General features: G+C 38.1%; 1 non-coding gene across 1 annotated transcript; it reads left to right on the forward strand.

Moving 5' to 3' along the window:
• Window positions 1–2,454: 2,454 nt before the first annotated feature.
• Window positions 2,455–2,562, forward strand: LOC148568004 (small nucleolar RNA R71). Its single transcript, XR_015882482.1, has one exon. It is a non-coding gene; the product is annotated as a small nucleolar RNA R71 (small nucleolar RNA).
• Window positions 2,563–9,867: the final 7,305 nt, after the last annotated feature.

Consider the following 9,867-nt stretch of genomic DNA (forward strand, 5'->3'; position numbering starts at 1 on the left):
GGAAAGTGATTTTGAATTTTGAAGGTAGGTGGGGTTTATGAGGTAGGTTTATGGGGAAGAGTGGATGGATGTGAGTGGTGAATGGGTGATAGAGAAGAGAGCTTGAGGTGATTGGTGAAGGGTTTTGGGGAAGGGTGTTTATTGGGAAGAGAGGATGAACATTGAGAAGAGGGAAGAGTATGAGTGGAGGTAGGTGGGGATCCTGTGGGGTCCATAGATGCTGAGTTGATCCTGTGGAGTCCACAGATCCTGAAGTGTCAAGGATTTGCATCCCTGCACCAATTAGGCATGTAAAATGCCTTGGCATGCAATTCTGGCGTTTAAACGCCGAATTGGTGCTTGTTCTGGGCGTTCAGCGCCCAGATGCAGCATGTTTCTGGCGTTGAACGCCAATTCTATGCTTGTTTCTGGCGTTCAGCGCCAGCTTTCCTCAGTGTGCATTCCTGGTGTCTAAACGCCAGGATGCTGCTTGTTTTGGGCGTTCAACGCCAGATTCATGCTCTGTTCTGGCATTGAACGCCAGCCAGATGCTCCTTATTGGCGTTTAAACGCCAGTAAGCCCTTCCTTCAGGGTGTGATTTTTCTTCTGCTGTTTTTTATTCTGTTTTTGATTTTTCTATTTATTTTGTGACTCCACATGATCATGAACCTAATAAAACATGAAAAAAAACAATAAAAATAAAAATAGATTAAGATAAATAAAAATTGGGTTGCCTCCCAACAAGCGCTTCTTTAATGTCAGTAGCTTGATAGTGGGCTCTCATGGAGCCTCACAGATGTTCAGAGCATTGTTGAGACTCCCCAACACCAAACTTGGATATGGGAGTTCAACACCAAACTTAGAGTTTGGTTGTGGCCTGCCAACACCAAACTTAGAGTTTGACTGTGGGGGCTCTGGTTGACTCTGTTTTGAGAGAAGCTTGTTGTGCCTCTTTTCCATGTTTACAGAAGGATGTCCTTGAGTTTTAAACTCAAGGGAGTCCTCATTCAATTGAAGGACTAGTTCAGCTCTGTTAACATCAATCACAGCTCTTGCTGTGGCTAGGAAGGGTCTTCCAAGGATGATGGATTCATCCTCATCCTTCCCAGTATCTAGGATTATGAAATCAGCAGGGATGTAAAGGCCTTTAACTTTTACTAACACGTCCTCTACTTGTCCATAAGCCTGTTTTCTTGAGTTGTCTGCCATTTCTAATGAGATTTTAGCAGCTTGCACCTCAAAGATTCCCAGTTTCTCCATTACAGAGAGTGGCATGAGGTTTATTCCTGACCCCAGGTCACATAGAGCCTTCTCAAAGGTCATGGTGCCTATGGTACAAGGTATTAGGAACTTTTCAGGATCCTGTTTCTTCTGAGGTAATCTCAGTTGATCCAATGCATTTAGTTCATTGGTGAACAGGGGAGGTTCATTTCCCTAAGTCTTATTACCAAATAAATTGGCATTTAGCTTCATGATTGCACCAAGAAACTTGGCAACTTGCTCTTCAGTAACATCTTCATTCTTTTTAGAAGAAGAGTACTCTTCAGAGCTCATAAATGGCATAAGGAGGTTCAATGGAATCTCTATGGTCTCTAGATGAGTCTCAGATTCCTTTGGTTTCTCAGAGGGAACTCCTTATTGATCACTGGACATCCCAGGAGGTCTTCCTCCTTGGGATTCACGTCCTCCCCTTCCTCCTTGGGTTCGGCTATGATGGTTATATCAATGGCCTTGCACTCTCCTTTTGGATTTTCTTCTGTATTGCTTGGGAGAGCACTAGGAGGAGTTTCAGTGATCTTCTTACTCAGCTGGCCCACTTGTGCTTCCAAATTTCTAATGGAAGACCTTGTTTCATTCATGAAACTCACAGTGGCCTTAGATAGATCAGAGACTAAGTTTGCTAAATTAGAGGTATTTTATTCAGAGTTCTCTGTCTGTTGCTGAGTGGATGATGGAAAAGGCTTACTATTGCTAAACCTGTTTCTTCCACCATTATTAAAGCCTTGTTGAGGCTTTTGTTGATCCTTCCATGAGAAATTTGGGTGATTTCTCCATGAGGGGTTATAGGGGTTCCCATATGGTTCACCCATGTAATTTACCTCTGCTATTACAAGGTTCTCAGGATCATAAGCCTCTTCTTCAGCAGATGCCTCTTGAGTACTGTTGGATGCAGCTTGCATTCCATTCAGACTCTGAGAAATCATATTGACCTACTGAGTCAATAGTTTGTTCTGAGCCAGTATGGCATTCAGAGTATCAATTTCAAGAACTCCCTTCTTCTGAGGCGTCCCATTACTCACAGGATTCCTCTCAGAAGTGTACATAAACTGGTTATTAGCAACCATGTCAATGAGTTCTTGAGCTTCTGCAGGCATTTTCTTTAGGTGAATGGATCCACCTGTAGAAGTATCCAATGACATCTTAGCTAATTCAGACAGACCATCATAGAATATATCCAGGATGGTCCATTCTGAAAGCATGTCAGAAGGACACTTTTTGGTCAGTTACTTGTATCTCTCCCAAGCTTCATAGAGGGATTCACCTTCTTTCTGTCTGAAGGTCTGAACATCCACTCTAGGCTTACTCAGCTTTTGAAGAGGAAAGAACTTGGCTAAGAAAGCCGTGACCAGCTTATCCCAAGAGTTCAGGCTATCCTTAGGTTGAGAGTCCAACCATACTCTAGCTCTGTTTCTTACAGCGAAAGGGAAAAGCATGAGCCTGTAGACTTCAGGATCTACTCCATTAGTCTTAACAGTATCACATATCTGCAAGAATTCAGTTAAGAACTGAAAAGGATCTTCAGATGGAAGTCCATGAAACTTGCAGTTTTGTTGCATCAGAGAAACTAATTGAGGTTTAAGCTCAAAATTGTTTGCTCTAATGGTAGGGATGGAGATGCTTCTTCCATGTAAATTGGAATTAGGTGCAGTGAAGTCACCAAGCATCCTCCTTGCATTATTATTATTTTCGGCTGCCATCTCATCTTCCTATTCGAAAATTCCTGTAAGGTTGTCTCTGGATTGTTGTATTTTAGCTTTTCTTAGTTTCCTTTTCAGAGTCCTTTCAGGTTCAGGGTCTGCTTCAACAAGAATGTTCTTGTCCTTGCTCCTGCTAATATGAAAAAGAAGGGAACAGAAAATAATAATAGGGATCCTTTTTACCAGAGTATAGAGGTACCCTTGTTGTTAGAAGAAAAGGGAATAAGAGTGAAGAAGAATGGATAATCCAAACACAAGGGTGAGGATAAGAGTAATGATTTAAGATGAAGAGAAGTGTTAGTAAATGAATAAATAAATAGAAGGAGATGAGAGAGAGGAAATTTTGAAAATTAATTTTGAAAAAGAGTTAATGATTTTCGAAAATTAAAGGAGAATTGAAATTAAAATTAAAATTTAAACAATTAATTAATTAAAAAGAATTTTTAAAAAAGAGGGAGGTATTTTCGAAAATTAGAGAGGGATAGTTAGTTAGGTAGTTTTGAAAGAGATAAGAAACAAACAAAAAGTTAATTAGTTAGTTGGAACAAATTTGAAAATCAATTTTGAAAAGATAAGAAGATAAGAAGTTAGAAAAGATATTTTAAAATCAAATTTTTGAAAAAGATATGTTTTAAAGAGATATGATTAAAAATATATGATTTTGAAAAAGATAAGATAAAAAGATATTTTTGAAAAGATATGATTAAAATTAGTTTTAAAAAAGATTTGATTTTTAAAATCACAATTAATGACTTGATTCACAAGAAATCACAAGATATGATTCTAGAACTTAAAGTTTGAATCTTTCTTAACAAGTAAGTAACAAACTTGAAATTTTTGAATCAAAACATTAATTGTTGAGGATATTTTCGAAAATATGGAAAAAAAATTAAGAAAAAGATTTTTGAAAAATAATTTTAAAATTTTTGAAAGTAAATAAGAAAAATGAAAAAAAATGATTTTTGAAAAAGGTTTTGAAAAAGATAAGATTTTTAAATTGAAAATTTGATTTGACCCATAAGAAACAACTAAATTTTAAAAAGTTTTGAAAAAGTCAACTCAAATTTTAGAAAATTTATGAGTGAAAAAGGGAAAGATATTTTTTTGATTTTTGAATTTTTAATGATGAAAGAGAAAAACATCAAAAAGACTCAATGCATGAAAATTTTAGATCAAAACATGTGATGAATGCAAGAACACTATGATTGTCAAGATGAATGCCAAGAACACTTTGAATGTAAAGATGAACACCAAGAACATATTTTTGAAAAATTTTTTTGATGCAAAGGAAACATGCAAGACACCAAACTTAGAAATCTTTAATGTTTAGACACTAAGAATTCAAGAATGCATATGAAAAACACCATACAACACAAAACAATACAATATGAAGATCAATCAAGAAGGTTTATCAAGAACAATTTGAAGATCATGATGAATGCAATGCATGAATGCAATTTTCGAAAAAAAATGCAAGATGAGTATGCAATTGACAACAAACTTAAAATTTGACACAAGACTCAAACAAACAACATAGAATATTTTTTATTTTTATGATTTTATTTTTTTTTTTTGGATTTTTGTAAATTTTTTTTCGAAAAACATCTAGGAAAAAGAAAATAAGGATTTCAAAATTTTTAATATGAATTCCAGGAATTTTGTACTCTTAGTCTAAAGCTCCAATCTGAGGGTTAGGCATGGCTTAATAGCCAGCCAAGCTTTAGTATGCTATTACATGCATTGAATTGATTAGTTGAATCCTCAGTCCAAAGGAATTTAGACATGGCTTTACAGCCAGCCAGGATTCAACAAGTCATCATGAAACACTAGAATTCATTCTTAAAAATTCTGAAGAAAAATATATTTTATAATTTTTTTTTCGAATATTAATTGGGAAAAATGAAAAAGAAGAAAATATTTTTGAAAAAATCTTTGAAAACTTTTTGAAAATAAAATAAGAAGAAAATTACCCAATCTGAGCAACACGATGAACCGTCAGTTGTCCAAACACGAACAATCCCCGGCAACGGCGCCAAAAACTTGGTATGCGAAATTGTTACTCAGGTTGTAAAATTTGTTGTTCGTTCTCTCCCTGGCAATGGCGCCAATAACTGGTGCACAATACCATGGTCCAAACATAACTTCACAACTTCACACAACTAACCAGCAAGTGCACTGGGTCATCCAAGTAATAAAACCTTACGTGAGTAAGGGTCGATCCCACGGAGATTGTCGGCTTGAAGCAAGCTATGGTCACCTTGTAAATTTCAGTCAGGCAGATATCAAATGGTTATGGAGTTTTCGAATAATAATAATAAATAAATAGAAAGTAAAGATAGAAATACTTATGTAATTCATTGGTGAGAATTTCAGATAAGCGCATAGAGATGCTTTCGTTCCTCTGAACCTCTGCTTTCCTGCTGTCTTCATCCAATCAGTCTTACTCCTTTCCATGGCAAGCTTTCTGTAAGGGCATCACCGTTGTCAATGGCTACATCCCATCCTCTCGGTGAAAATGGTCCGAATGCTCTGTCACGGCATGGCTAATCATCTGGAGGTTCTCGATCATACTGGAATAGGATTTGCTATCCTTTTGCGTCTGTCACTACGCCTAGCACTCGCGAGTTTGAAGTTCGTCACAGCCATCCCTTCCCAGATACTACTCGGAATACCACAGACAAGGTTTAGACTTTCCGGATCTCAGGAATGGCCATCCATGGGTTCTAACTTATACCACGAAGATTCTGATTAAGGAATCCAAGAGATACTCATTCAATCTAAGGTAGAACGGAAGTGGTTATCAGGCACGTGTTCATAGGGAATGATGATGACTGTCACGATCACCACATTCATGTTGAAGTGCAAATGGATATCTTAGAAGCAGAATAAGTTGAATTGAATAGAAAACAGTAGTACTTTGCATTAAATCATCAGGAACAGCAAAGCTCCACACCTTAATCTATGGAGTGCAGAAACTCTACCGTTTGAAAATACATAAGTGATAATGGTCCAGGCATGGCCAAATGGCCAGTCCCCAAACGTGATCAATATGATCCAAAGTTGAACTAAAAATCATAAGATCTAATACAATAGTAAAAAGTCCTATTTATACTAAACTAGCTACCAGGGTTTATAGAAGTAAGTAATTGATGTATAAATGCACTTTCGGGGCCCACTTGGTGTGTGCTTGGGCTGAGCTTGAAGTTTACATGTGGAGAGGTCATTCTTGGAGTTGAACGCCAGTTTGTAACGTGTTTCTGGCGTTCAACTCTGGTTTGTAACGTGTTTCTGGCGTTTAACTCTAGACTGCAGCGTAGAATTGGCGTTCAACGCCCTTTTGCGTCATCTAAACTCAGCTAAAGTATGGACTATTATATATTTTTGGAAATCCTTGGATGTATACTTTCCAACGCAATTGGAAGCGTGCCATTCTGAGTTCTGTAGCTCTAGAAAATCCACTTTGAGTGCAGGGCGGTCAGAATCCAACAGCATCAGCAGTCCTTCTTCTACCTCTGAATCTGATTTTTGCTCAAGTCCCTCAATTTTAGCCAGAAAATACCTAAAATCACAGAAAAATACACAAACTCATAGTAAAGTCCAGAAATGTGAATTTAACATAAAAACTAATAAAAATATCCATAAAAGTAACTAGATCCTACTAAAAATATACTAAAAACAATGCCAAAAAGCGTATAAATTATCCGCTCATCACATACATAACTAATAAAGAAGCTCTGTTTTACCCAAGAAGTCAAGTGGTGCACGAATTGTGAATCACACTTTTCACAACACGTACCACTAACCAGCAAGTGCACTGGGTCGTCCAAGTAATACCTCACGTGAGTAAGGGTCGAATCCCATGGAGATTGTTGGTTTGAAGCAATCTATGGTTATCTTGTAAATCTTAGTCAGGAAGTCAATTATGTTTATCAGTTGAATTGTGAATAACCGAGAGAGCATAAATTAAAGATTACTTGTTGTGCAGTAATGGAGAATATGTTGGAGTTTTGGAGATGTTTTGTCTTCTGAATCTCTACTTTCCTCTGTCTTCTGATTCACACACGCACGTCCCCCTATGGCAAGCTGTGTGTTGGTGGATCACCGTTGTCAATGGCTACCTTCCATCCTTCCAGTGAAAACTACGCTCACGCGCTCTGTCACAGCACGGCTAATCACCTGGTTGGTTCTCGATCCGGTTGGAATAGGATTTACTATCCTTTTGCGTCTGTCACTAACGCCCAGCCTTCAGGAGTTTGAAGCTTGTCACAGTCATTCAATCCTTGAATCCTACTCGGAATACCACAGACAAGGTTTAGACTTTCCGGATTCTCATGAATGCCGCCATCAGTTCTAGCTTATACCACGGAGATTCTGATTAAGGAATCTGAGAGATACTCATTCAATCGTGTATAGAACGGAGTGGTTGTCAGGCACACGTTCATGATTTGAGGAAGGTGATGAATGTCACTGATCATCACCTTCATCACAGTTAAGCGCGAATGAACATCTTAGATAGGAACAAGCGTGTTTGAATAGAAAACAGAAATACTTGCATTAATTCATCGAGACACAGCAGAGCTCCTCACCCCCAACAATGGGGTTTAGAGACTCATGCCGTCAGAGAATACAAAGTTTAGATCTAAAATGTCATGAGATACAAAATAAGTCTCTAAAAGTTGTTTTTATACTAAACTAGTACCCTAGGGTTACAAAATATGAGTAGACTATGATGGATGATGCAGAGATCCACTTCTGGGACCCACTTGGTGTGTGCTGGGCTGAGACTTAAGCAATTCACGTGCAGAGGCCATTTGTGGAGTTGAACGCCAGTTTTTATGCCAGTTTGGGCGTTCAACTCCAGCTTTTGATCCTTTTCTGGCGCTGGACGCCAGAATTGGGCAGAGAGCTGGCGTTGAATGCCAGTTTACGTCGTCTATCCTTGTGCAAAGTATAAACTATTATATATTGCTGGAACGCCCTGGATGTCTACTTTCCAACGCAATTGGAAGCATGCCATTTCGAGTTCTGTAGCTCCAGAAAATCCACTTTGAGTGCAGGGAGGTCAGAATCCAACAGCATCAGCAGTCCTTTTTCAGCCTGAATCAGATTTTTGCTCAGCTCCTTCAATTTCAGCCAGAAAAATACCTGAAATTACAGAAAAACACACAACTCATAGTAAAGTCCAGAAATATGAATTTTTCCTAAAAACTACTAGAAATAAACTAGAAACTAACTAAAACATACTCAAAACTATATGAAATTAACCCCAAAAAGCGTATAAAATATGAATTTTTTTTTTTGAATGCAAGCTTTGTTCTTTGCTGCTTTTTCTTGCTTCAAGAATCATTTTTATGATTTTTCAGATTATCAATAACATGTCTCATGTTCATCAATCTTTCAAGAGCCAACATATTTAACAGTCTTAAACAACAAATTCAAAAGATATATGCACTGTTCAAGCATTCATTCAGAAGATAGAAAGCATTGCCACTACATTTAACCAATTAGAATTTCTTTTATTAAACTCGAAATTTTATTGCTTCTTACTCAAAAGATCTACTATTTTATTCATGTTTAATGATGATGAGAAAAATAAACTATAGCTTAATTGGAGATAAAATCAAATAGATACTAATTACTATTATATGACTTCTAAGGTAAACTTTTATAAGGACACTGTCACAGAGTTAAGGCAGAAATTGGAAATTAACAACCTTTATTCTGGGGGCACGGGGGTTCCTCTGATCCTTGGGATGCTTGGTACTACAAGAGAAGACTTTTGGCGCTTCAATTCCCTTAAGTCACGCCCCTGCTCCTCTTGTTCTTTAAACATATAGGTCACCATTTGACTGTGTTCCTTCTGTTGTTTTATTATTTGCTCCATAGCTTCTTGTATCTTGGTGACAGACGTCTCAAGATATTCCCAATATTCTGCTTGAGGAATCTCTGGGAGGAATTCCTGTGCTCTCTTCTTGATAGGATCCTCCTGTGCTTGTTGTCTCTCCATTGATGCTTTGGTGATTGACTTTTCAATTAGGATATATTCAGTTATTCCCATCTTGACTCCAGCGTCCTTGCAGAGCAGAAAAATCACGCTTGGATAAGCCAACCTGGCCTCTTTTGAATTTTTATTAGCAATCTTGTAGAGTTCAGTGGAAATCAGCTGATGAACCTCCACTTCCTTCCCCGTCATGATGCAATGAATCATCACTGCTCTTTTAACTGTGACTTCAGAACGGTTGCTAGTGGGCAACAGAGAACGCCCAATGAAGTCCAGCCATCCTCTGGCAACTGGTTTGAGATTCTCTCTCTTGAGTTGATTTGGGACGCCCTTTGTGTTGGTGGTCCACCTGGCTCCAGGGATACATATGTCCTCTAGAATCTTATCCAGGCCAATGTCTGCTCTCATCATCCTTCTGTTGAAGGAGTCTGGATCATCCTTTAGCTGAGGTAGCTTTAATATCTCTCTGATCTTGTTAGGGGTGGTATGAACAATCTTTCCCCTGACCATGGTCCGAAATTCGTAGCAGGCAGTTCCAGATAGTCTTTGCTTGTCAGTCTGCCACATATTAGCATAGAACTCCTGGACCATGTTCCTTCCTACTTTCATTTCAGGATTAGCTAGGACTTCCCAGTTCCTGATTCGAATTTGCTCCTGGATCTCCGGATATTCGTCTTCTTTCAGATCGAATCTAACTTCCGGGATCACTGATCTCAGACCCATTACTTTAAGATAATGGTCTGAATGTTCTTTAGATAAGAACTTCCCTTGATTCCAAAGTGGTTTTGGAACGCTCTCTTTCTTGCCTCTTGGAGTGGATTGTTTTCCTTTGGGAGCCATGATCTTAGTGATCTCGGATAAACACACCAAACTTAGAGGTTTGCTTGTCCTCAAGCAAAAGAAAAGAA

Source organism: Arachis ipaensis, chromosome B4 (assembly GCF_059453495.1).
Source record: "Arachis ipaensis isolate K30076 ecotype BB chromosome B4, ASM5945349v1, whole genome shotgun sequence".
Lineage (NCBI taxonomy): Eukaryota > Viridiplantae > Streptophyta > Magnoliopsida > Fabales > Fabaceae > Arachis > Arachis ipaensis.